At 40.6% G+C, this 23,486-nt stretch overlaps 1 long non-coding RNA gene and 1 other non-coding gene across 4 annotated transcripts in view; one reads left to right on the forward strand and one right to left on the reverse strand.

The window, feature by feature from the left end:
• Nucleotides 1-731: 731 nt before the first annotated feature.
• LOC137773966 (uncharacterized) overlaps nucleotides 732-23,486 on the reverse strand; it is a 28,321-nt gene continuing 5,566 nt past the window's right edge. Inside the window, exons 2-4 of one of the 3 annotated variants that reach the window (XR_011075762.1) lie at nucleotides 18,022-18,220; nucleotides 4,681-4,810; nucleotides 732-952 (exon numbers count right to left, since the gene is read on the reverse strand). This is a non-coding gene — a long non-coding RNA (uncharacterized lncRNA). Of the gene's footprint in view, nucleotides 953-4,676; nucleotides 4,811-18,021; nucleotides 18,244-23,486 lie in introns of all 3 variants that reach the window. The other 2 variants (XR_011075761.1, XR_011075763.1) reach the window with 2 other exon arrangements.
• LOC137774296 (U6 spliceosomal RNA) lies at nucleotides 8,974-9,080 on the forward strand. The gene has a single exon (XR_011075825.1). It is a non-coding gene; the product is annotated as a U6 spliceosomal RNA (small nuclear RNA).

Below are 23,486 nucleotides of genomic sequence, written 5' to 3' on the forward strand. Positions count from 1 at the left end.
CTGATTCTTTCCTCTGCCCTCTCTACTCTTCAGCTCATCTACTGAGTCTTTTGCTTTGGTTATTGTATCTTTCTCTTCTAAAATTTGCATTTGTTTCTTTCTATATCTTCTTTTTGTTTGCTGAGATTTTCTTTTTTTAATGTGTTTTTGTAATTTCTCGTATAAGCATTTTTATCATGCTTTAAAATCTTTGTCGAATAATTCTAACGTATCTCCCATGTAGCTGTTGCCATCTTTTGATTGTTTTCTTTCATTCAGTTTGAGACCGTCCTGGTTCTTGGCATGACGGTGTAGTGGGCTGAATAATGTTCCCCATAAATTCATTTTCACCTGGAACCTCAGAATGTAACCTTATTTGGAAATAGGGTCTTTGCAGATGTAATTAGTTAAGGTGAGGTCATAGTGTATTAGGGTGGGCCCTAAATTCAATGACTAGTGTCCTTATAAGAAGAGAACACACAGACACACACATAAGGAAAATAGCCATGTGATGAGAGAGGCAGAGATTGAAGTGATGCAGCTACAAGGAATGGAAGGGGCCATCAGAAACTAAAAAAGGGCAAGGAAGGATTCTTCGCTAGAGACTTCAGAGGGAACATGTTCTTGCTGACATCCTGATTTCTGGCTTCTAGCTTCCAGAACTGTGAGTGAATAAATTTCTGTTGTTTAAGCTATCGAATTTGTGATTCTTTGTTATGGCAGTCCTAGGGACCTAATACAGTTGGTATGACAAGTAATTTTTATTGAAACCTGGATATTTGGGATATATGTTTTGAGACTTTGGATCTTATTTCAACCTTCTGTTTTAGCTGGCTTCCTCTGACACTGCTCTTGCTGGGGACGGAGTGGTAGGCACTGCTTCATTACTGCCAGGTGAGGGTAGAAGTTCAGGTCCCACTCGGCCTCTGTTGACAGTCAAGGGAGGATGCTCTTCATTACTCCTAGGCGTTCTCTGACACCACCCCAGTGGAGAGAGGGAAGAATGCCTTGTTACTTCAGGGTGAGAGTATTAGTCTGTGCTCCCTATCTGGTCTCAACTAATACCGGAGCTAGGGAGTAGGGGGGTCAGGAGGAGGAACTACCACCCAGCAAGGATGAAATTCCAGCAAAGGGGTTAGGATGTCTTGTTACAGCCTGGTGATTGTGCAAGTCTAGGCCCCCAATTCAGCCTTTGCTGGTGAAGGTGGGGTTGGTTTTTTTTCTGTAATGTTTGATGCTGGTAAAGCTCTTATTGTCTAAAAGTTTTCTATCTTTCTATACTGCCTTCTTCCTGTCCTTAGAGAAAGTAGACCTTTGTTGGGGCCCTTTTTGTTTGTGTTTGTGGATTGCCACCTTCTTCCACTCTGAGTCTGCAATATATGAGGCGAAAGGAAAACCCAGGGAACTCACCACTGTGTCATCTCCCCACTCTCAAGATCCCTAGCTGGTCTGCTTTCTTTGCTTCACTTTTCAGTCTTTTTACATTTGTTTTGTATATAACATCCAGGATTTTTTACTTATACGTAGCAGGAAGAATGGGGAAAATATGTCTACTTCATATCCCTAGAAGGAGAAATTCTCTGAGCTCCTAACTTTTTATTTCCTTGACCTCCTCAACTTCCTTCCCATTGTCCTTCATTCTCATTCACTGGCAAAACCCAAACTTTGTAACAGCCTAATTCTCTGCCTCCTTCTATGTTTAGGCAGCTAAGTATGAAGAAGAAAAATTGCACAGTGGAGGGAATTGGTGCACCAACATTCCGTGGTATAAAATTTCCAATTGCCCCCATGCTGCCAGCCATGCCTACTGTGTTTATCGTCAGCCCTCTGTTTCTCTCTCCCATTCCTCACACAAGTAACTGAAGCCACCTCCTCCATCCCCTTTCCTAACATCTCACCACCTACCTCACTCTCATCTGCTACCTCATGAAGAAAATGGAAGCCATCAGGTAGGACTCACTCTGCACCTACAACCTTGCACACATCTGCATTCATTCTTACTTCCCTCCCATGATGGAGGATGAAGCCCCTCCTTCTAAAGCCAGTCTCGGCATCTGAGCTATGTAGCCCATCATGGCCTGCACACTCAGTAACCTTGCTCATCAATTATTGCCTCTCTTCTAGTATGTCCTCAACGTCATCCCTCCTAAAAAGCTTATCTTATATCATTAAAAAAATCCCCCTTGCTTCCTTCCCTTCTCATTACCTATCCACTTCTCTTCCCCATTTCAAAGCAAGGATTCTTAAATGTGCTTTCTATACTAGCTGTCTATACTTCCTGACATCTCGTTCTCTCCTCAATCAACTGTGGTATCATATCTGCCCTCACAATGTTGAAACAATTCTTGCCAATGTCTCCAAAGGCATTTATCACTGAAGCCAGTGGATACCTTTCAACCTTACCTTACTTGACATCTTTATAATATTTGCACAATTGAATCTTCTTTTTTTAAAAAAAACCTCCTTTCTCTTGGCCTCTTCTGTTTTCCCTTAATCTCTCTGGCTACTCTCTTTGGTCTCTACCAAGTTTCCCCTTTCTCTGCCAGTGTTCCCTTTTTTAGGCTTCTCTCTTTACACAGTAAGTCTGGACACTCATCCGACCCTTGGTGCCTCACTATCCCTATTCCCTACATCTAATACATCACCGCATCCTTCATTCAACTTCCTTTGTGTATTACTCAGCTCGGGCTGCCCTAACAAAATACCACAGACCGGCTAGCTTAAACACAGAAATTTATTTTCCCACAGTTCTGAAGGTTAGAAGTCCAAAATCAAAGCATGTTCAGTTTCTGGTGAGGACTCTCTTCCAGGCTTGTAGAGGACTCCCTTCTTAATTTGCCCTCACATGGTGAAGAGAGAATGCAAGTTTTCTGGTGTTTCTTCTTAAAAGGGCACTAATCCCATCATGGAGGGGGGCACCCTCATGACCTCATCTAAACCTAATTATCTCCCAAAGTCCCCATCTCCAAATACCATCACATTGGGCTTTAGGGGAAGAGGGGTACACAAGTCAGTCCATAGCACATTGCTCTTAAATTCTTTTGCCTTTTCCATCTCTACTGCCATTTTTTCTTACCTAGATTATTTCAATAGTTTCCCAGCTGGACTCTCTGCCTACATTATCCCACTCAAAGCTGTTCCCCATTCTGTAGCTAGACTGTTATATCTGAGGCAGAAATCAGGCCTCATAAGTCCCCTGCAAAAAATACTTCAGTCATTTTTGATAGACTTTCTATAAAGTCTACACATCTTACTATAGCATGGAAATCCCTCCATGTTTGGGCTCCTGCTTATCTATCTGACCCATCTCTCTTCCCACCCCCTTGTACTCAGTGATACCTCCATAGTACAATACTTAGGGTTTGCTAAACACACCATGATTATTAACATTTCCTCATTCTCAGGACTCAACTCAGATGTCACCTCCTCTAACAAGCCCTCCATGACCCTTAGGCTAGATGAGGTGCTTTATCTAAGTAGCTCACTGTGATTCTTTCTTTCATAGCACTTAGCCCACTTTGTTATAGTTGTGTTTTACTTGTCGGTCTCCCCCACTTGGCTATAAGCTCCTTGAGGGCAGTAGCTGGTCCTAACTCCTCACTCTATTCCAAGTACAGGTGCAATTCTGAGCACAAGTAGATGTTTCATGTTTGCTTCTTAGGTGCAACTTCTGTTTTTGTTGATGAAAAAACTAACAAGAGAACATAAGCTGTCACTCCACCAAAGCCAAGCTAGCAAGAAGCCCAGAAACCAAGGAATGTCACTATCAATGAGTCAGCTGTCAGAGTCTCCAGGCCTAGCACTGATACTATAGAAAAAGGTGACCTTAATCAAATTATTTCACTTCTTTGGGCCTTCATCTGTAAAATGAAAGGGTTGGGCTAAATCACCTCCTAAGTTTCCTTCTAATGCTAATGTTTTATAATTCCATGTAAGGAGACCATAAGTGTCTGGTTGGAATGTCTCAGAAGTCACCAACCTGGGATATTTCTTACTCTACCATAAAGAAATCTGAGGATAGCCTGGGTTTATAAAGAACCCAGGCAATCAGGGTTTCTCTTCACTGCCCATTCATTTCTTTATTAATTCAACATTTATTGAGCACCTAATCTGTACCAAGCATATAATGCTTTTCAGTTTAGAAATTTCATAAGTGCTGATAAACAATAGAGTAAAAAGGACAGAATTCTCTGTGAGGACAATTTGACATATAATTTTCCAAATTTCAGACAGAAACACAGTGACTTCATAGGGGAAAACACTACAGAAGGTTCTATAAGAACTCCATTCAATTGCATTTAGAAATGGTTATGTAACTGTTACATTGAACAAGTGTGACTCATAGGATGTAATCAATCATAAAGCAACACTTCAAATTTATTCCACAGAGTTAGCACTTTCTCTGCTCTTGGGTGAAATTTAGATCAAATTTTTATTCTTCTAGTCACTTCCAGGCAGTATATCCTTTGGTCAGTAATTAACGTGTCTGGATTCATATCACAGTAAAAACGTCAACAGGTTTCTCCCATCCCCATCTCAGCCTCCTACAAAGAGCTACGACTGGGTTAGGAGAGCAACCCATGTGCCCTTTCTTTTCTGATCCCTGCCCCTTGCAGTTTTCAGAAGGTGACTGCACACTTCTCTGCAGTTAGAATACTGGGAGGAAGATGAGGAGAGGGGAGCAAGAAAGTTCTTACTTGCCTGGTAGTGGTGTGAAGAGCTAGTATCAGAGTTCTTTGGCCTTGACAGATATACCAAGTTGCCTCTCTTGTTGGTTTGTATGAGTTTTCCGGAGATGCTCCAGGGTAGGGCTTCTCTCACCTGGATTTCCCTGCAGATGAATGGATACATCTTAATATGGCTGATCACTTACTCTTTCCTGGGACCCCAGGAATCTGGTACCAGCTCCATATTTTTGTTCATCTGGTTATCCGTCCAAATGACCCTCTTAGAAAGGATGCAAGATAACCCCATGTCTGCTTTCTCTTGTGAGTGGCCCACATCTGATTCAATGGAACCACTCACATTTTATTTGCCCCCAGAGATTTAGAAAGGTTGGTTGGGGGGAGGACACCCAGCACACAGACTACTCTATACAAAACAACCCTCACCTCAAATCTCTAGTTTTCATTTTTAATGTACTTTGTATTTATTATACGTAAGGGGTTGAAAAGCCATGTAATCAGATTTTGACAACCTGTGTTGCAAATTTTGCAAAATGGAGGTCTTATACCTCACTTTAAAATGTGAAATCAATGTCTTAGTGGTTTACCTGAAACTTTCATTCTTTTACAGTTCTACCTGCCTTGTGATGCCAGAATGACCAGTTTCTAATCCCATCTTTGGTCTACACTTGCCATGTCACCGTGACAAGTAGCCTTTTCCTCCCCTAGTTTCATCATCTAAGGGAAAGTTAATATCAAGTCTTTATGTAATTTAAAGTACTTACTTGCATAATCTGGAGATTCCTAGGGCTGCCACAACAAAATACCATACACTGGGTGGTTTAAACAACTGAAACTTATATCTGACAGTTCTAGAGGCTAGAAGTCCAAAATCAAAGTGTCAGCAAGGCTACATCCCCCCAAAGGCTCTGAGATTAGAATCTGTACTGAGCCTCTCTCCTAGCTTCTGATGGTTACTGGCAATCTTTGGCTTACAGCTGCATCACTCCAATTTCTCCGTCTTCATTTGATAATCTTCCTGTACATCCATGTCTCTGCAGGACCTTCTTATAAGAACACCAGTCATTGGATTTAGGGCCCACCCTAATCCAGTATGACATCATCTTAATTTGACTACATCTGCAAAGACCCTATTTCCAAATAAGGTCATATTCGCAGGTTCTGAGTGATCATGGATCTGGGGGGGCGGGGGTAACACTATACAATCCAGTACAGGTACTGGATATTTTCTGTAGAAAGGTTTAATATCAGTGCAAATATGATGTTGCGTGGTTTTTTTTCCCCCCCAAATAATGTTTTTAAAACTAGGGAGATTACATCAATTTTGGAAAGGCCTATGGAAATGGGTACCTCTGGGTTGCACTGGAGTACACTGCATAGCGGTAGTCATAATCATAGAGGAATATGACAAAGGAGGCAAACAAACAGCTTAATAAGCATGGGTATGTATCGTATGAGAGAATCAAAGCAAGCTAATAATAGCTACCCTAGAGATGAGCTAGCAGATGCTTTTTCCACAGCTGAATCCTCAGAGGGATGATGTAGTATTTGTTGATTTTGCCATGTGACTTGTAAAAACAAAAGAGATACAAAGAAGACAAATGACATTGTAATTTTGAGTGGTTTGACCATAACTGCACATACTAAAGTTATCATAGCACTGGTAGTGATGTGTTGTTCTATATACTCATCACTTTTTAAGCCTCTGCAACATTTTAGACAGTTTTCCTGAGAGTATTTTCCCCCGGTACCAGGTTTCCCCTTTTCCAAAAGTTTGAATGGTTTGTTGGAACCCTGTTCAAATAATGACATAACATCAGGCATAAAACTGAAAGCAGCTAAAGGAGAATTTTCATGTTATCCATCAAAATTGGGTTTTTTATACTAACTTCAAATACAGTTTCTTCATAATTTATCAATAAAGTCTATCCTGAGAAAATCTGGACCTTCAGAAAAGTGCAATGAATAGGTCTATTTCCTATCCATATCCTCTTGCTAATCTTGAGTGACTTCTTCCTGGACCTTTGATTTTGCTTGGCCAAGACTGCTTTTTGGAAAATCATATATTTACCCATTTCTGCTCATTCAATGAGATTGTGATGCAACTTTGGAAACTTGGAGTGACTTCATTAAATAGCATGTATTTCTTATTCAAAACAATTTGAGACATTTTTAATTACTACTTTTCCTTCTACTTTACATGGAACTTCTTTTCTGACCGTGGCAAATGCCACCACGTGCCTACCTTTGTATGTACAAACAGAGTCAGTGGATACTTATCCATTCTTTCGCTGCAGACGATTGATGCCAAATTTAAATCTTCCTTTGGGTAATTGTTTTCTCTGTGTCTTACTGTGTTATCGCCTCTTTACTGCAATTTGTATTTTCTTTTGTAAGACATTTGGATTCTTATGAAAGTGTTACGTATGTAAATAGCGGAAACAACACCCACACCATTACTTAGCTCCTGTGGGCGCTGCCACACTTTTTTGTTTTCTTTCTTCTTTTTCGTCTTCTCCTTCTTTTTTCTTTTTTTAATCTATTCTTTTAAGAATCGTTCTTAGGAATAGAAATGATGCAACAGTCTAAAAGATATATCAGTGGTCTATTAATTAGTGGAGAGTAATGTTTATATAAAAATTGGCCTCTATAACTGACGGCCAACCTGATTGTTGTGAACGTCATACCATTTTGTGCTGGCTTAAAACACGGTAGCAGATGTGATACAGTTTGTATAATGTTCCACCATAAATTGAGCATGGCAGGATGTATAACACCATCAGTCAAAGTGAAATGGTTATATGGTAACCAGAGAAATTATTGAGCTTCTATATGGATTGGCCTGTTTTGATAAAGTAAGTCAGGCCACAGAGATTTTTCTCCACCTTGGAAAAAGGACCGAAAAGTACCAGTTATGCAAAACCACTGGGCCTGTTTGTAGTCAGTAGTCGTCAAGGACTTTTAGGATATCTTTTACCTGAAGGGCTCCAAGGGCAATGCTTGGAATCTCAAGGTCTACACACAAGCAGTGCCATGAAGTCCCAGTGTTACAGAAGTTTAAGAGAGCGAAGGGGCTGAGGCCTGCTTCCCTCGTTCTCTGCTAGCCTCCTTCTCTTTTGTAGGAGACATTTGTGTGCAAGGCAGGTTGGGACCACATCAGCTCAGGCCATGGGAAGGGGGAAGAAGCCAAGATCCAGTGTGACAGAGGGGACAGAGCATTTGTCTTCAGAAGCTGGCCCATCCCCAGGAGGCAGCAAGGCAGACCAGTGTGCAGCGGTCAAAGGGCATGACTAACACAGATTGAGCCAGACTATTAGGAGATCTGAGTGCATCCTCTCTGCCAGCAGTTCTGGAAGAAGTCCTGGTGACAATAGTCAAAATCAGGCACAGTTCCAGGTGATTGGTCCAGTCACAGCAGGTCCCCAGCAGAAGCTGAGAAGGGAGTAGAAAAGCACATCCTGCTTCCCAGAGGAATGGGCAGAGCAAGAATTTGGCAAAGCACGAGGACCCGAGCTGAGGAAGCTGGGGTCTAGGGCCAGGATCCAATCCCTGCTGAGAACTGGCATGCGTAGCAGAGAAACTGAGGCCAACTGGAGTCCCAAGGCTTTGGCCAAAGTGGTAAGAGAACTCTGAGACTCAGCATCTACAGGAGGAACCAGATTTCCAGGTCTCTAGGCAACCAAACCAGTTTTGTCTATTAATAGGTCTAAGGCTGATGACACCAATCAGGACTGGCTCAGACTGGTTGGGGGCGACTAAGAGCTTCTGGAACTGTAATGTGCATAAGAATTACCTGGGGATCTTGTTAAAATGAAGATTCTGATTGGGTGAATCTGGATGGGGCCAATATTCTGAATTTCTAATAAGATCCCAAGTGATGCTGCTGGTTTTCTAGAAAAGCAAAACTCAGAGAATCCACACTTGCTGTCATGTGCTCCCCCCCACCACCCCTACTGGTCTCCACCCATTTCACCTGCCCAATCAGCCGTCCCTCCTCCCCAGCCCTCTTCCTAGTCATATCTGGCCATCTTCTTTTCCTTTTCTTTTCCCCGTCTTCCCAACCCCTTTGTCCTGCTGCACTTCTCTGTCAAGACCATCAACAGAAAAAGAGTTTCTGTTTAGATACTAGAAGGGGCAAGATAGCAAAAGCCAGAAACATTCTCCCCATTGTCAGCACACAACTAAATGCTTTTATGTTTGATAGAAATAATTAGTCCAGATTAATCTCTTTTTCAGTCTCATAAAGAGCATGAAGAATATGTGACCTTTCCCTCCTAATATAATCCAACAGTTAAGAAATTTCTTCTAAATGCTCGCTTTGACAACACATATACTGAAGTTGGAACAGTGCAGAGAAGATGATCACAGCCCCTGTGCAAAAATGACGCACAAATTTCTGAAGCTTTCCATATTTAAAAAAAGACATTAAAATAGACATAAATTAATGGAGAAATATACTGTGTTTATGAAAGAGAGGAACCAATATAGTAAAATCTTCAATTCTACTCAAATTAATCTATAAAAAGAATGCAAATCCAATAAGAATCCCAACAGAGTTTTAGTAAAACCTAATTCTTAAATTCAAATGAAAGAGCAAATGGCCAAGAATAGCTCAGAAAAATTTGAAGATAAAGAATAGAGTGGGGAAAAGAAAGAAAACTACAGGCCAATATCACTGATGAACACAGATGCAAAAATCCTCTACAAAATACTAGCAAACAGAATCTAACAGCACATTAAAAGGATCATAGACCATGATCAAGTGGGGTTTATCCCAGGAATGCAAGGATTCTTCAATATACGCAAATCAATCAGTGTGGTAAACCATATTAACAAATTGAAGGATGAAAACCATATGATCATCTCAATAGATGCAGAAAAAGCTTTCGACAAAATTCAACACCCATTTATGATAAAAACCCTCCAGAAAGTAGGCAAAGAGGGAACTTAACTCAACATAATAAAGACCATATACGACAAACCCACAGCCAACATCATTCTCAATGGTGAAAAACTGAAACCATTTCCTCTAAGACCAGGAACAAGACAAGGTTGTCCACTCTCACCACTATTATTCAACATAGTTTTGGAAGTTATAGCCACAGCAATCAGAGAAGAAAAAGAAATAAGATGAATCCAAACTGGAAAAGAAGTAAAGCTGTAACTGTTTGCAGATGACATGATACTCTACACAGAGAATGCTAAAGATGCTACCATAAAACTACTAGAGCTAACCAATGAATTTGGTAAAGTAGCAGGATACAAAATTAATGCACAGAAATCTCTTGCATTCCTATACACTAATGATGACAAATCTGAAAGAGAAATTAAGGAAACACTCCCATTTACCATTGCAACCAAAAGAATAAAATACCTAGGAATAAACCTACCTAAGGAGACCAAAGACCTGTATGCAGAAATCTGTAAGACACTGATGAAAGAAATTAAAGATGATACAAACAGATGGAGAGATATACCATGTTCTTGGATTGGAAGAATCAACATTGTGAAAATGACTATACTACCCAAAGCAATCTACAGATTCAGTGCAATCCCTATCAAACTACCAATGGCATCTTTCACAGAACTAGAACAAAAAATTTTACAATATGTATGGAAACACAAAAGACCCCGAATAGCCAAAGCAATCTTGAGAAAGAAAAACGGAGCCGGAGGAATCAGGCTCCCTGACTTCAGACTATACTACAAAGCTACACTAATCAAGACAGTATGGTACTGGCACAAAAACAGAAATATAGATCAATGGAACAGGATAGAAAGCCCAGAGAGAAACCCATGCACATATGGTCACCTTATTTTTGATAAAGGTGGCAAGAATATACAATGGAGAAAAGACAGCCTCTTCAATAAGTGGTGCTGGGAAAACTGGACAGCTGCGTGTAAAAGAATGATATTAGAACAGTCCCTAACACCATACACAAAAATAAACTCAAAATGGATTAAAGACCTAAATGTAAGGCCAGACACTATAAAACTCTTAGAGGAAAACATAGGCAGAACACTGTATGACATAAATCACAGCAAGATCCTTTTTGACCCACCTCCTAGAGAAATGGAAGTAAAAACAAAAATAAACAAATCGGACCTAATGAAACTTAAAAGCTTTTGCACAGCAAAGGAAAACATAAACAAGATGAAAAGACAACCCTCAGAATGGGAGAAAATATTTGTAAATGAAGCAACTGATAAAGGATTAATCTCCAAAATTTACAAGCAGCTCATGCAGCTCAATATCAAAAAAACAAACAACCCAATCCCCAAATGCGCAGAAGACCTAAATAGACATTTCTCCAGAGAAGATATACAGGTTGCCAACAAACACATGAAAGGATGCTCAACATCACTAATTATTAGAGAAATGCAAATCAAAACTACAATGAGGTATCACCTCATACCAGTAAGATGGCCATCATCAAAAACTCTAGAAACAATAAATGCTGGAGAGGGTGTGGAGAAAAGGGAACCTTCTTGCACTGTTGTTGGGAATGTAATTTGATGCAGCCACTATGGAGAACAGTATGGAGGTTCCTTAAAAAACTAAAAATAGAACTACCATACGACCCAGCAGTCCCACTACTGGGCATATACCCTGAGAAAACCATAATTCAAAAAGAGTCATGTACCACAATATTCATTGCAGCTCTATATTCAGGACATAGAAGCAACCTAAGTGTCCATCAACAGTTGAATGGATAAAGAAGATGTGGCATACATATACAATGGAATATTACTCAGTCATAGAAAGAAACGAAATTGAGTTATTTGTAGTGAGGTGGATGGACCTAGAGTCTGTCATACAGAGTGAAGTAAGTCAGAAGGAGAAAAACAAATACCGTATGCTAACACATATATATGGCATCTAAAAAAAAAAAAAAAAGGTTCTGAAGAACCTAGGGGCAGGACAGGAATAAAGATGCAGACGTAGAGAATGGACTTGAGGACACGGGGAGTGGGAAGGGTAAGCTGGGACGAGGAGAGTGGCATGGACATATATACACTACCAAATGTAAAATAGATAGCTAGTGGGAAGCAGCTGCATAGCACAGGGAGATCAGCTCGGTGCTTTGTGACCACCTAGAGGGGTGCGATAGGGAGGGTGGGAAGGAGATGTAAGACGTAGGGGATATGGGGATATATGTCTACATATAGCTGATTCACTTTGTTATACAGCAAAAACCAACACAACATTTTAAAGCAATTGTACTCCAATAAAGATGTTAAAAAAAGAAAAAAAAAAGAAGAGAGTGGGGAAAAAAGAAAAAGAGTAGAGTGTGGGAGGGGAGTTCTCACTCTAGAAAAGCTCAAGACTTAATATGTAGTCAGAGTTATTAAAATGGTGTAACAGGGCTTCCCTGGTGGCGCAGTGGTTGAGAATCTGCCTGCCAATGCAGGGGACACGGGTTCGAGCCCTGGTCTGGGAAGATCCCACATGCCGCGGAGCAACTGGGCCCGTGAGCCACAACTACTGAGCCTGAGCGTCTGGAGCCTGTGCTCCACAACAAGAGAGGCCGCGATAGTGAGAGGCCCACGCACCGCGATGAAGAGTGGCCCCCACTCGCCATAACTGGAGAAGGCCCTCACACAGAAACGAAGACCCAACACAGCCAAAAATAAAAATAATAAATAAATAATAAATAAAAAATTTAAAAAAAAAGGTGTAACAATAGATATTCTATTTAATGTGATCATAAGTGATTTTGATTTTCTTATTTGTGCTTTTTTCCTACACCAAATATGTGCTAGTTTTGTGATTAAAAAAAATAAACCTTAAAAAATAAATGCTTTGAAAAAAGGGAAATATCTTCTGAAAGATAAAAAATCAGAATGGTGTCACATATTTATTTTATGTCCCTACTCCCTAAAAATATATCTATACAAAATATAGATATATGTGTATATCCGTATGTGGTATACACTGAATGTGTTTCCACTTGCAGCCCTAAGGGGTCGCCAGTTCCTGGCTTACACTAAAAAATAATCATATAATGTGAGGCTAGTTACTTAAACCCTCTCAGAAGTTTTCCGATCTATAAAGCGGTGATATTAATAGCTCCCCCAGTTCAACTCGGAGGATTTGTTGTTGGAATTGTATGAAATATGTGAAACTGCTTAATGAGATATTAAACAAGATACAAATGCAAACTGCTATTACTAGTAAGTATTTGAAATTAAGCAGTTGTAGATTTTAGAGTTTTGAACCATCTTGTGTTGGTTTGACTGGACTCTTTGAAGCCATTTGTGTTCCAACAGGTGAAATAAGTGAGTTGGGAAAGCATAGTTTAAATCACAACTCCTCTCCCCACGCCACATCTCATTTCACAACTGTTTTTCATCCATTCAATGACTATATTTATTGGGTGCCAATATGTACTAGAGACTGGAGTCACGATGGTGAAACAGACACTGTCCTTGCATGCATGAAGCTTACAGATTAGCAGAGTATTTGTGGACAAGAAAATAGGCACTTTCAAAATAAGGTGTGACCAGTGCTGTGATGTGGTAAGTCCAGGGTGCCATGGGGCTCTCATGGGGTCACCGCCCAGGCTTGGATGGTCATAGAAGGTTTCTTCAACCATGTCATGATGAAGAGGATGAAATATGCAGATGATTTAAAAGGTAAAAACAGTGGAGGATGCTTGCTGATAGGGCGAGGGGGAAGGGCAGCATGTTCCAGGCAGAGGGAAGAAAACTTTACTGCCCCCACGGCAAGAAAAGCAAAGGAACTACTTTCTGGTTTTTAAAAAAGCACCCTGATCATTTTTTGATCGATTTCAATACTTTATAATGTTTCCTAGGCCAGGCTCAGCATGACGAGTAATAGAATACATTTTAGGGTGACCCCCTCCTCCCGCCAAGCCTCCAGACCACTCCCCTACTAGCCTTTCCCCTCATTGCCTGGTCTTTCCTTTTGAAAAGATAGCACTGAAGAGGTGGAGAGAGGCTTTTCTCTTCTGAAGCAGCAGCATTGTTAACAGAGCAGGAAAAGTCTCCCATGAGCTATGGCAAAATCCTGCAGATTGGTTTATGAATCACTGTAGCTTAGGTTAAAGCCACCTAATTTCCTGAAAGCCACCCCATGGCTTTAGCCTTCCAGAGGGGCATAAAGCTTGTATGATATTTACTTTTAGTTAAACTTAAATGGGAATTGAAAAAAAAACAAGAAAAAACCCAGAGAGTTTCTTCTGGGAGATCCTATTATTAAAGAAAAAAAATTAAAGGCTACAAAGCAATGTGGATAAGATGTATATATTGCATTAAAGAAGGTCTGGGAATATACATATCAAGGTGTTAAAGTGATAACTATCTCTGAGTAATTGGATTTCATGCGATTTTTATACCCTTTTTATTGTGAAATATGACACACGTTAGGGAAAGTGCATGATATATAAAAGTATAATTTAATAAATTTTTATTAAGTGAGCCCTCGCTTAACCACTACTCAGATCAATAAACAGAATATGGCCCAGGGGCCCTCCATCTGCCCCTTCCCACTCACAACCCACTCTCTCCCCGCTGCCCTTACTTTTATAATAACCTCTTTTTTTTCTTTTCTTTAGTTTTACCACCTAAGTGTATATGGATGCTTATATGTATTTATCTTTTCCTGTTTTTTGAACTTTAAGTAAATGGGAACATAACGATTTTTTAATCTCTATCTTTGAACATTAGCTTTCGGTCTTTTAACATTAGGTTTCTCAGTTTCATCCATGCTAAGGGTATTGTGGTTCATTCATTTTCAATGCTGTATGGTATTCCAAGGTTAGATATACCACTCTTTATCCACTGTACTGCTGATGGACAGTTTGGCTTGTTTTCGGTTTGGGGCTATCATGAATAGAGTTGCTATTCTTTTGGTGCTCACGTGCACATATTTCTATTGGATATATACCCAGGAGTGGGAATCTGGGTCACCAGATATGCATATCTTTAATAGATAATGCCAGAGAGTTAACCAAACACTGCAGTAGCAATGAACACTTCCTATAACAGTGTAGGAGTGTCCCCATTGCCCTACACTGAAGTTTTGTGCATATTTTTCTCTAGCTCATCTGAATTTTCTATTTTTCTCTGTAATAAATATCCATTGGTTTAATTAGGCAAAATGCTTTTCTAATATTTCTTAAATTTGTCTTTCCCAATAGGGATATTATTTTTAAACTTTTAAATTGAAGTAAATCATTCTTACAGGAAAAAGGCACAGATCACAGATGTATGGCTTAATGGATTATCACAAAGAGAACCCACCTCTGTATCCACCACCCAGGTCAAGAAATAGAATTTTCTGGCACCCTAGAAGCCATCTTCATGCCCCCTTCTGGCACAATCCTTTCCCTCCTCATCAAAGGTAAACTATATATTTAGTGCTAAAACAATAGATTACTCTTGTGTGGTTTTGAAATTTATAGAAATGGAACGATACAGCATACCTTATTTTGTGTGTAGCCTCTTTTATTTTCCAATATTGTGAGATTCATCTGCGCTGATATGCGTAGCAGTAATTCGTTCATTTTTTTTCTTTTCTTGCCGCAAGGAAGAAATACTGACCTAAGAGAGCTGACCTACTCAGCACTTTTTCAACTCATGGACTGTATTGACCCATGCCACATGTGGATTAGAACACTTTACAGTCATTTGTATTTTTGTTTCTGCACAAGTAATAAGCTTTTGGGTTAGAGATGCTGCAGGGAGAATGAATGTGGTACCTCCGCCCCGCCCCCGACCCAGCTGCCCTCTGATTTCCGTAAAAATGGCTCCACTTGGAATTGTCTCTCATTGATAATGGATGTTTTCTTTGCCTTCTTCTCCATCTAAAACACAAAACAGTATCACATCCCCAGGCTGCGTACTTTTATGTAAAACAGAGCTGTCACAGGATTTTACTGGAAAGTTGATTTATTTCTGAGGATCATGAGAGTCCAAGGATAAAACTGGCATCTGGCCACAGGGAGAGCCCTTGACCTAGAAGCAGAGACAGCTTCAAAGCTGTATTGGTATATAATGGAACAGGGCACTTTTAACATGAATCACAGCCTCAAAACTTTCTAGGGGAAAAAGAAATCCTAAAACTGTCCTCCAAAAGGAAAGGTAAAATCAATAGCTTAGATTTTTTACTCTTTCAGATAAGCAATGCTAAACCCTTCTACACAAAACAGTTGTTGAAATCTAGCTTTTTTTTTTTTTTTAAAGAACAAAGAGTCAACTGAGCTTGAACTCTTAAAGCAGAATCTTGATATCAATCTATTTTCTTAAAGCAGCCAAACAGGCTTTCAGATGGTAACTCTCTGAAAGGCTGCATGTGAATGTGTAGTAAATGTAATTTTTCTTCTTCTTCTTTTTTTCTTTAGGCCTTGAGATGTAATTATTAAAGCTGCAAATGTCCCTAGTGATATTAGCTAGATAATCAAATTTGGATCACACAAATGAAATAACCTAAAGTGTGCCTTCATTACTGCTCTCCTCCAAAGAATTCACTTAATTCTACCCTCCCCCACCCACAAATCTGTAACTAGACAATGGAGATAGTAAAATTAGCCAGAGGAGTCAAAATGGTCAAATTGATTCTCAAAGCAAAGAATGCCATGTTTAAACACAACAGGTAAAAATTTCTCCACCACAAAAACAGAAAAGAACATTGATGAAATCACAAGCAGAAACAACAAATCAAAATGCTGAACAGAACTGCCAAATTTAGGAGACCTTATTGCTAAAGTAGCTTATGAAGCTTACCGATTAACTTTCTTCAAAAAAAAAAAAAACAGGAAAAAATAACATTTCTTAAATAGCTGATTGAGAATAGTTTTTATTAGTAAACATATGTACCCACTGGAAAAATTATCTATGAATGTACAGGTCATTTGAACAAGAATATAATCAGTCTTGTAGAAACTTAAACTAAGCAAAATCAAGATTTTATCAAATTGAGCAGTTCTTAAGTGTTTTTGTACCCTTTCTTTCACTAAAAAGATAAAAATCCCCTTTCGTTCCCACCCACCCTTCTCTTGAATCGAGGCTAGGAGAAATTCTTCAACTAGAAAGGCTCAGGGTAGGAAGTTATTGCATAAGACTCCCTGTTCTCTTTTGCCAATGCTTTTTAATCCCTATGTACCAATCTTCCGGGCTATTTCATGACAAGAGTATCCCAGCTGTGCCAGATTGTGTGATAGCTATATAATCTAGACACAATCCACAGGGGTTTAGAACAGAAATTAACAAATATATTTAAGCTTGAAACCTTAGCTATAAAGAATATCTACCAGTTTCCCAAACATTCATAGACCAGTCAGAGATACCATCATCTTGCTTTATAAAAACCCAAGAGTGAAGATTACTATGAGAAAGGTCTTCTAGAATTGGATCTTGCTTATCACAGAAATGTCCACCTTCTGTGGGTGCTAAAGCAGAACAAACATTGAACTGAGAAATAGATGTCTTGGGTTCCAGTACTGAATCTGCCATCAACCAGTTATATAAACTCTGCCAATTCCTGCAACTCTTTGGCGGAGATTCCTGTCTATAAAACGAAAAAAAAAAAGAACTAGATTCTGTAAGGATCCTTCCAGGTCTAGTAGTTGCGTAAGTGATATTTCTAGACCACAATTAAGTAACAGACCACCCTCTCCCCATTATTCCACATCCACTTGGATTCATCAACACTTTTTCTTTCTTGCTGATGCACTGGGAGACGGTGTTGGGACTGGGAACCTAACTCATCTCCTGGTACCCATCTCAGGTCACATCTTAGATGCGGAGTCAACTGAATATGCTTTAGCATCCTATCTCCTTAGGTTCCTCTTAGAGCAATCCATTATCATATTTGGTCCTTTTTCTGGCATTGGAATTCCCATGATATTCTATGGAGACATTATGCCAAAATGAAAAGTATGAGAATGGCTAAGTATAGAGCTCCAGGCTGCCATATATGTTTGTGATGCTCCCTGGAAAATTTAGAATCCATAAATAAATGAATCACACTCCTTTTAACCTTTGAGAGTTACCACGTGGATCATGTCAGCGTTTAATACTTGTAACTAGAGCTCGGAGGACAATTTGAAATAGTACGTTTTAAGACATCATCAATGAGACGTGACATGTGAGAGAATCTTCCTGCACTAAGAACTACAGCGGATGCCACATGGAGGAGCTGCAAACTGGGAGCAAATCCACTCCATCCTACTATGAGCCCTTCCTGTTTTGTCAGCCAGCACGGTTTCCTAAATCTCAAATTGCAGCCGAACTGTTCTGCAATTCCATGGCTAGCTATTTTGGGAGCCTAACACAGCAGGACAAATGTGTACAAGTCCACACAGTATGACAGAAGAATTAAAAATGTATTTACCATCTGTTGGTAGTTTCCTTGTGGGGCTCTTTTCTTTTCCTCTCCTGAAGCCACGAATCGGGTCTTCTTACTTCCTGCTGTCCTCAGAGAGCAGAGTTCTGTCTTCAGATCTTTGGACATGCAGGGCTTTTTTTCCCCCTCCTTTAAATTTCCCAGACTGTTGAACTCTCGAAGTATTTCCGCTTCCAGGATCGTTTCCCTCAAATATAAAGTGGAGTGAGTCTGTGAAGAGGTGGTAGTGTTTTATACTTTTTTGTGTGGCCAGGTTACTTTCAGATCCTACACCTGAGTTCTGGTCACAGTGGCCTCTGGGAAGTTCAGGGTGGAACAAGAGAAGTCAAACACAGGTCAACTGAAAGGAAATTAAGTCCTTCAAGTTAGGCATGGGAATTCATGTGGGCCCTTTACAATCTATTTAGACCTTACTATGATGGGACGTGCCAGATTTGAGTCACAATTTCTAATAGGAAAGGGTCCTCGGAATGTGACCATGGACTTCAAGTGAGAGTCATTCCAGCCATATAGCAGTGTGGATAAAAAATCATAAGCTGGAGTATAGTTTTGTTGGTTGGGTAACCAGTTAGGTTGCTCTGAAGCCCCTTGGTTTATGTAGGAATATTCAATCCTCAATAAGAATCACTAGCTTTAATTTCTGGGATACATGTATTATTCACTCAAAAATAAAATCTAATAGAGATTAGTATTAAAAATGTTGCTTTAGGGGCTTCCCTGGTGGCGCAGTGGTTGAGAATATCTGCTTGCCAATGCAGGGGACACGGGTTCGAGCCCTGGTCTGGGAAGATCCCACATGCCGCGGAGCAAGTAGGCCCGTGAGCCACAACTACTGAGCCTGCGCGTCTGGAGCCTGTGCTCCGCAACAAGAGAGGCCGCGACAGTGAGAGGCCCGTGCACCGCGATGAAGAGTGGCCCCTGCTTGCTGCAACCAGAGAAAGCCCTCGCACAGAAACGAAGACCCAACACAGCCATAAATAAATAAGTAAATAAATAAATAATTGGGAAAAAAAAAGTTGCTTTAGCCAAAATATTACAATGCAGTGTTATGACTCCACCTGGCCTATTTCATTCAGGTAATGACTTGTTAAAAATTCTCAGGCTACGTAGGTGGATAACTTCACCTTGAAACCAGTGCTGGGTGACCTTGGACCTTGGGCAGGTCCTTTAAACTCCAAGCCTCAGTTTGACCATCTAAGAAATGGGAAGCATGATCTTCACCTCACTGGATTGTGGTGGGGATTTAGATGAAACGACATCTGCAAAACCCTTACCACGCTGCCTGGCATAGAATAAGAGCTTGATAAATGGTAGCTTTTAAAAATTATGATTATTGGAAGCTGTAGCTGTGCTACTTTCTGTTTGTTCTCAAACCTTGCTGTCACGTTTGTACATGATTTTCAATTCTGGTTTCAAATTTTGTTTTTAAAAGTTCTTCACAAATCTGAGTCTGAATGTGAAATTCAGCTCATTCCAACTCAGTCTTAATAGGTATACCAGATATAATTAAGTCAAAGATCAAGTAAATAGAATATATACCATAGTGTGGACAAGATGCATTGGTTTTGGATTAGCTTCTAATGAGGGAATTGTTGTGTTGGAGCTTAAGGCTTTGCACATAGTAGGTCCTGAAAAATATTACTGATTCATTAATTCATTTAATGGTTGATGAATCTTTAGTGGGTATCTGTCATGTGCCAAGGACTGTTCTAGATGTTTGGGGTTTATCAGTGAATAAGACAGACACAACCTCTGCTCTCCTGACAATAAACAAACTAAAGGAAATGACTCTGAATGTTCTGCTGATGGAATAATAGAGCAGAGCCAGGTGGATCAGGAAAGTCAGGGGGTACAGTTTTAAGTAGGGTGGTCAGAGCAGGCTTCACTGGGAGGTTTTTTGTTTGTTTGTTTTTTTAAGAAAAAAAGACTGAAGAAGGCGAGGGAGTGAGCCATGTGGATATTCTGGGAGAAGCATTCCAAGTGAGGGATCAGCAAGTAGAAAGGCCCTGAGGCAAGGAAGCACCTGGCTTGTTTGGGGCTGGAGCTGTAGGAGGGAGGGGAGAGAGGACGGACGTGGCATCTGGAAGACAGAGGGCACCCTGACTGTGTGGGGCCTTGCAGGCCATGGGAGGATTTTGATTTTGACTCCAAGTCAAAGAGAGACATCAGATGCTTTGGAGCAGAGCTGTGGCATCACCTCATGCAGATGCTCAACTATGGCCTGAGCCGGACACGGTGGAAGCAGAGAGATGATTTAGGAGGTCAGTGCAATCATCCTGATGAAGGGTGGTGGTGGTTCATCTCCAGCGGTAGCAGCCCAAAAGGTGAGAAATGGTCAGATTCTGGATACAGAAGGGAGAGCCAACTGGATTTTGGGGCAGATTGGATGTGGGGTGTGAAAGACAGAGAGGAGTCCAGATGCTTTTTGGCCTGAGCGGTTTGAAGGATGGAGCTGCCATTTCCTGAGACGTGTGTGCAAGAACCGTATGGTCCGTCTCTCGGTGACTGTTAGAGAAGAGATACCTCGGGATTCCGGGCTTAAATGTAAGGCCTCCCTCCACCTGCTGGGGAAAACCTCGTAAAACCAATGAGCTTCCAGTTGTGCTTTTGAAAGATGAGACTCAGAAAGACTGAGGTATTCACAAGCAGTTTTTATAAGACTCGAATGAACAGTTTAAAAAAAAAGCAGCAGTTTTTTGCGTTGTATTTCCTCCTCCGTGCCAAACAATTGATTTGGCTTTTTTAGTCTTTTCCTCACCCCACTCCACACATTGAAATGCCACTTCTGAAGAGGAGAGCTGCAGGTGCATCCTGGCACCAGTAGAAGGAGCCGAGGAGCCCTGGGAAGACCTTTGAGCTGAGGCCCAGTCTGGGAGGACACCACCCTCTCTCAGACCTGCAGCAACGTCTGTGCCTCTGGGCCAGAGGCCAGATGTTTCTGGGAGGATGGGGAGGTGGTTCTAGAACTCTCTTGACAACTTTCCTATTCCACTGAAACTTTTGTATATTGGTGCTGTCATGGCTAACATGACTCCATGACTCACATGGAGAACTGACCAGTGGGGGGAGCCACAGAAATGGAGCAATAAGAGGAAAACAGTTACATGGGAAATCGTAAGTGGAGGTCAAATGGGTTTGGGAGTAACAGGAAATATTAGATAAGAGACGCTCTCACTTAGGATAATCTCCATCTGTGCTTATGGCCCTGATTTTTTTCTGTCAGAGTTAAAAAATATATATTGTATAAATAAAAAGAATAAGAAAATAGCACTTCTGTGACTCACACATTGGGCAGAGCTGCAAACTCTTGTGATAATCAGGGAAGACTTCGCAGAAGTGTTGGTGCTTGAGCTGGATCCTGGAAGGTGGGGAAAGATCGCCATGCAAAGAAGGGCTTCCCAGGTAGAGAGAAAGTATATTCAAAATCACAATGTTATCTAGGTGATCCACTACTCTTTACCGTCTTAAGTAGGGTGAAAAGTCTCTAAAAGCAAGGCGCCGATTGTCTACTTAATCTGTATTACTCAGAAACGGTATTAAAGAAATGAAGGGGCAAGAATGTTTCTGGTTTTAATATTAAATGCACAAATCAGCACACAGTAACCTGAAAGAACATTAGGAGCATCTCTAAGGCGGAGTTCATTCTTGGACACATTTGCCAAAGCACAAATATGGAAACCCCACCCTCAGCCAGATCTGAAGAAATCAAAAGGCTGATGTGGTATAAATTCCTCTGCCCTGATTGCATAAAGGAGATCTGCCAACATTTTTGTCTCTGATATATTCCTTTCTGCACAAAGAGCTGAACTGGGTTCTTAAAAACCTGATCGTGAACTGCGATAGGCAATTCTGAATCCCTACCAGCATCTAGGAAAATTAACTCCTCGCTGATCTTCCTAGATAAGCACCCAAGCTCCCCACTTCTGAGATCTGCATCGGGATCTGCCTAGGTTTCTGTCACAGAGCAACTCCCTTTTTTGGCATAAGAATGTACAGGATGCCTGTAAAGTTCACACTGGGTCATCTAAGTCTCTTTAAATGCAGGATGATTCATTGCTGGGGGTGGGGGAGAGAGGAGAGTGAGGGGGAAGGAAGTGCTGAGCGGAGAGGCGGAGCAAAGTCATTATGAAATTGACTGCAGAAAAGCTCCGGCTGGGAGTGCTGGGGTCACATGTTCTTACTATTGGTATTTCAGCTACAACTTTTAAACCAGAGATGGGGGAGGGGTTGGAAGGCATCACCTTGTAACCTGATTGGCTTTCAGAGGAGATGCAGCCGATGATACCTGGCACATTGATTAGAATTACAATGGAGGATTAATTTCTCTTTTTATCTGACAAAGAAGAAAAGCTCTCCCATGACAGTACGGTTAGCAGCATAAGAATCTGGCTGTAGTGGTATGAGTGAACAATTTGTCTTCTCCTACTTGATTTACTCACATTCTAGCTGACAGGGTCTTCCATTCTGTGCATTCATTTTGTACTTAAAAAGGGATTGTTTGTAATTTACAGCTGAAGTCTGAGTGCTATTATTCTGCTCTGTCAGAAAGCATCTGTGACAGGAGCTATCACTTCATGTCTGTGCCACGGCACAAAGCAAATCTGGATCTTCAGTCATCAGTCTTGAGAGCTCCCCAAAGTTGCCCAGCAGTTATACTTTGGAGAGGCCTGACGGACAGGGGTTCTGCAAATACCAAACTGCCTGACAACCCCTGCTGAAATCCCGACACGGACAGTCTCCTCTAGTTGTTTATGTCAAAAAGCGAAGTTTGCCAATGCATTTTTCTCTGACTCTTCCTCTTTGGGGTAAACTTGGTAAATTCCTCATAAAACAGTTGTCTTAAACCCTGACCCTCATTTGGATCAGCTTTTCCTAGCCGATATTGACTCAAGAAAAATAAAGTAACTGTGAGAGCTTATAGCTATGTATTTTAATGTCATGAAGTTAGAGTAACGATTTGATGGGGTTTTTTAGCCTGTTGTTGCCCCTGATCTTAGTTTGAAGGCACCCTAAGCTTTACCCTCACAACCCATCAACTGCCACTATCTTAAGTGTAAACAATGGTGGCTTTGGGCTTTGCTTTTAATTTGGAAAATGTATTTCTTTTGAGGAAACAAAATGCCAAGTTGTTAATGAAATGCTTTTAATAGATTTCCAAATGCTCCTGGCCAATACCAAGCAAAGTTCAACTCACTCATTCCAAGCCTTAAAATGTTGTTCATTTTCTTTTCATGTAAGAAGAACTATGTTCTATAGATGATTAAGACCATAAACTCTTGTTATTTCATAGGTCATTGCATTACATTCAATGTCGGACATAGTTACATTCGTGAAAATGTGTCTAGGTCTTGCTTGCAAAATAACAGCGGTTAAAAATCATCTCGTTTCCTTTTGATGTGTCCTGTTATACTAAATATATTAGAAACTGTTTAACAAAAAAACAGATTTCCTTT

This window comes from Eschrichtius robustus, chromosome 12 (genome assembly GCF_028021215.1).
Source record: "Eschrichtius robustus isolate mEscRob2 chromosome 12, mEscRob2.pri, whole genome shotgun sequence".
Lineage (NCBI taxonomy): Eukaryota > Metazoa > Chordata > Mammalia > Artiodactyla > Eschrichtiidae > Eschrichtius > Eschrichtius robustus.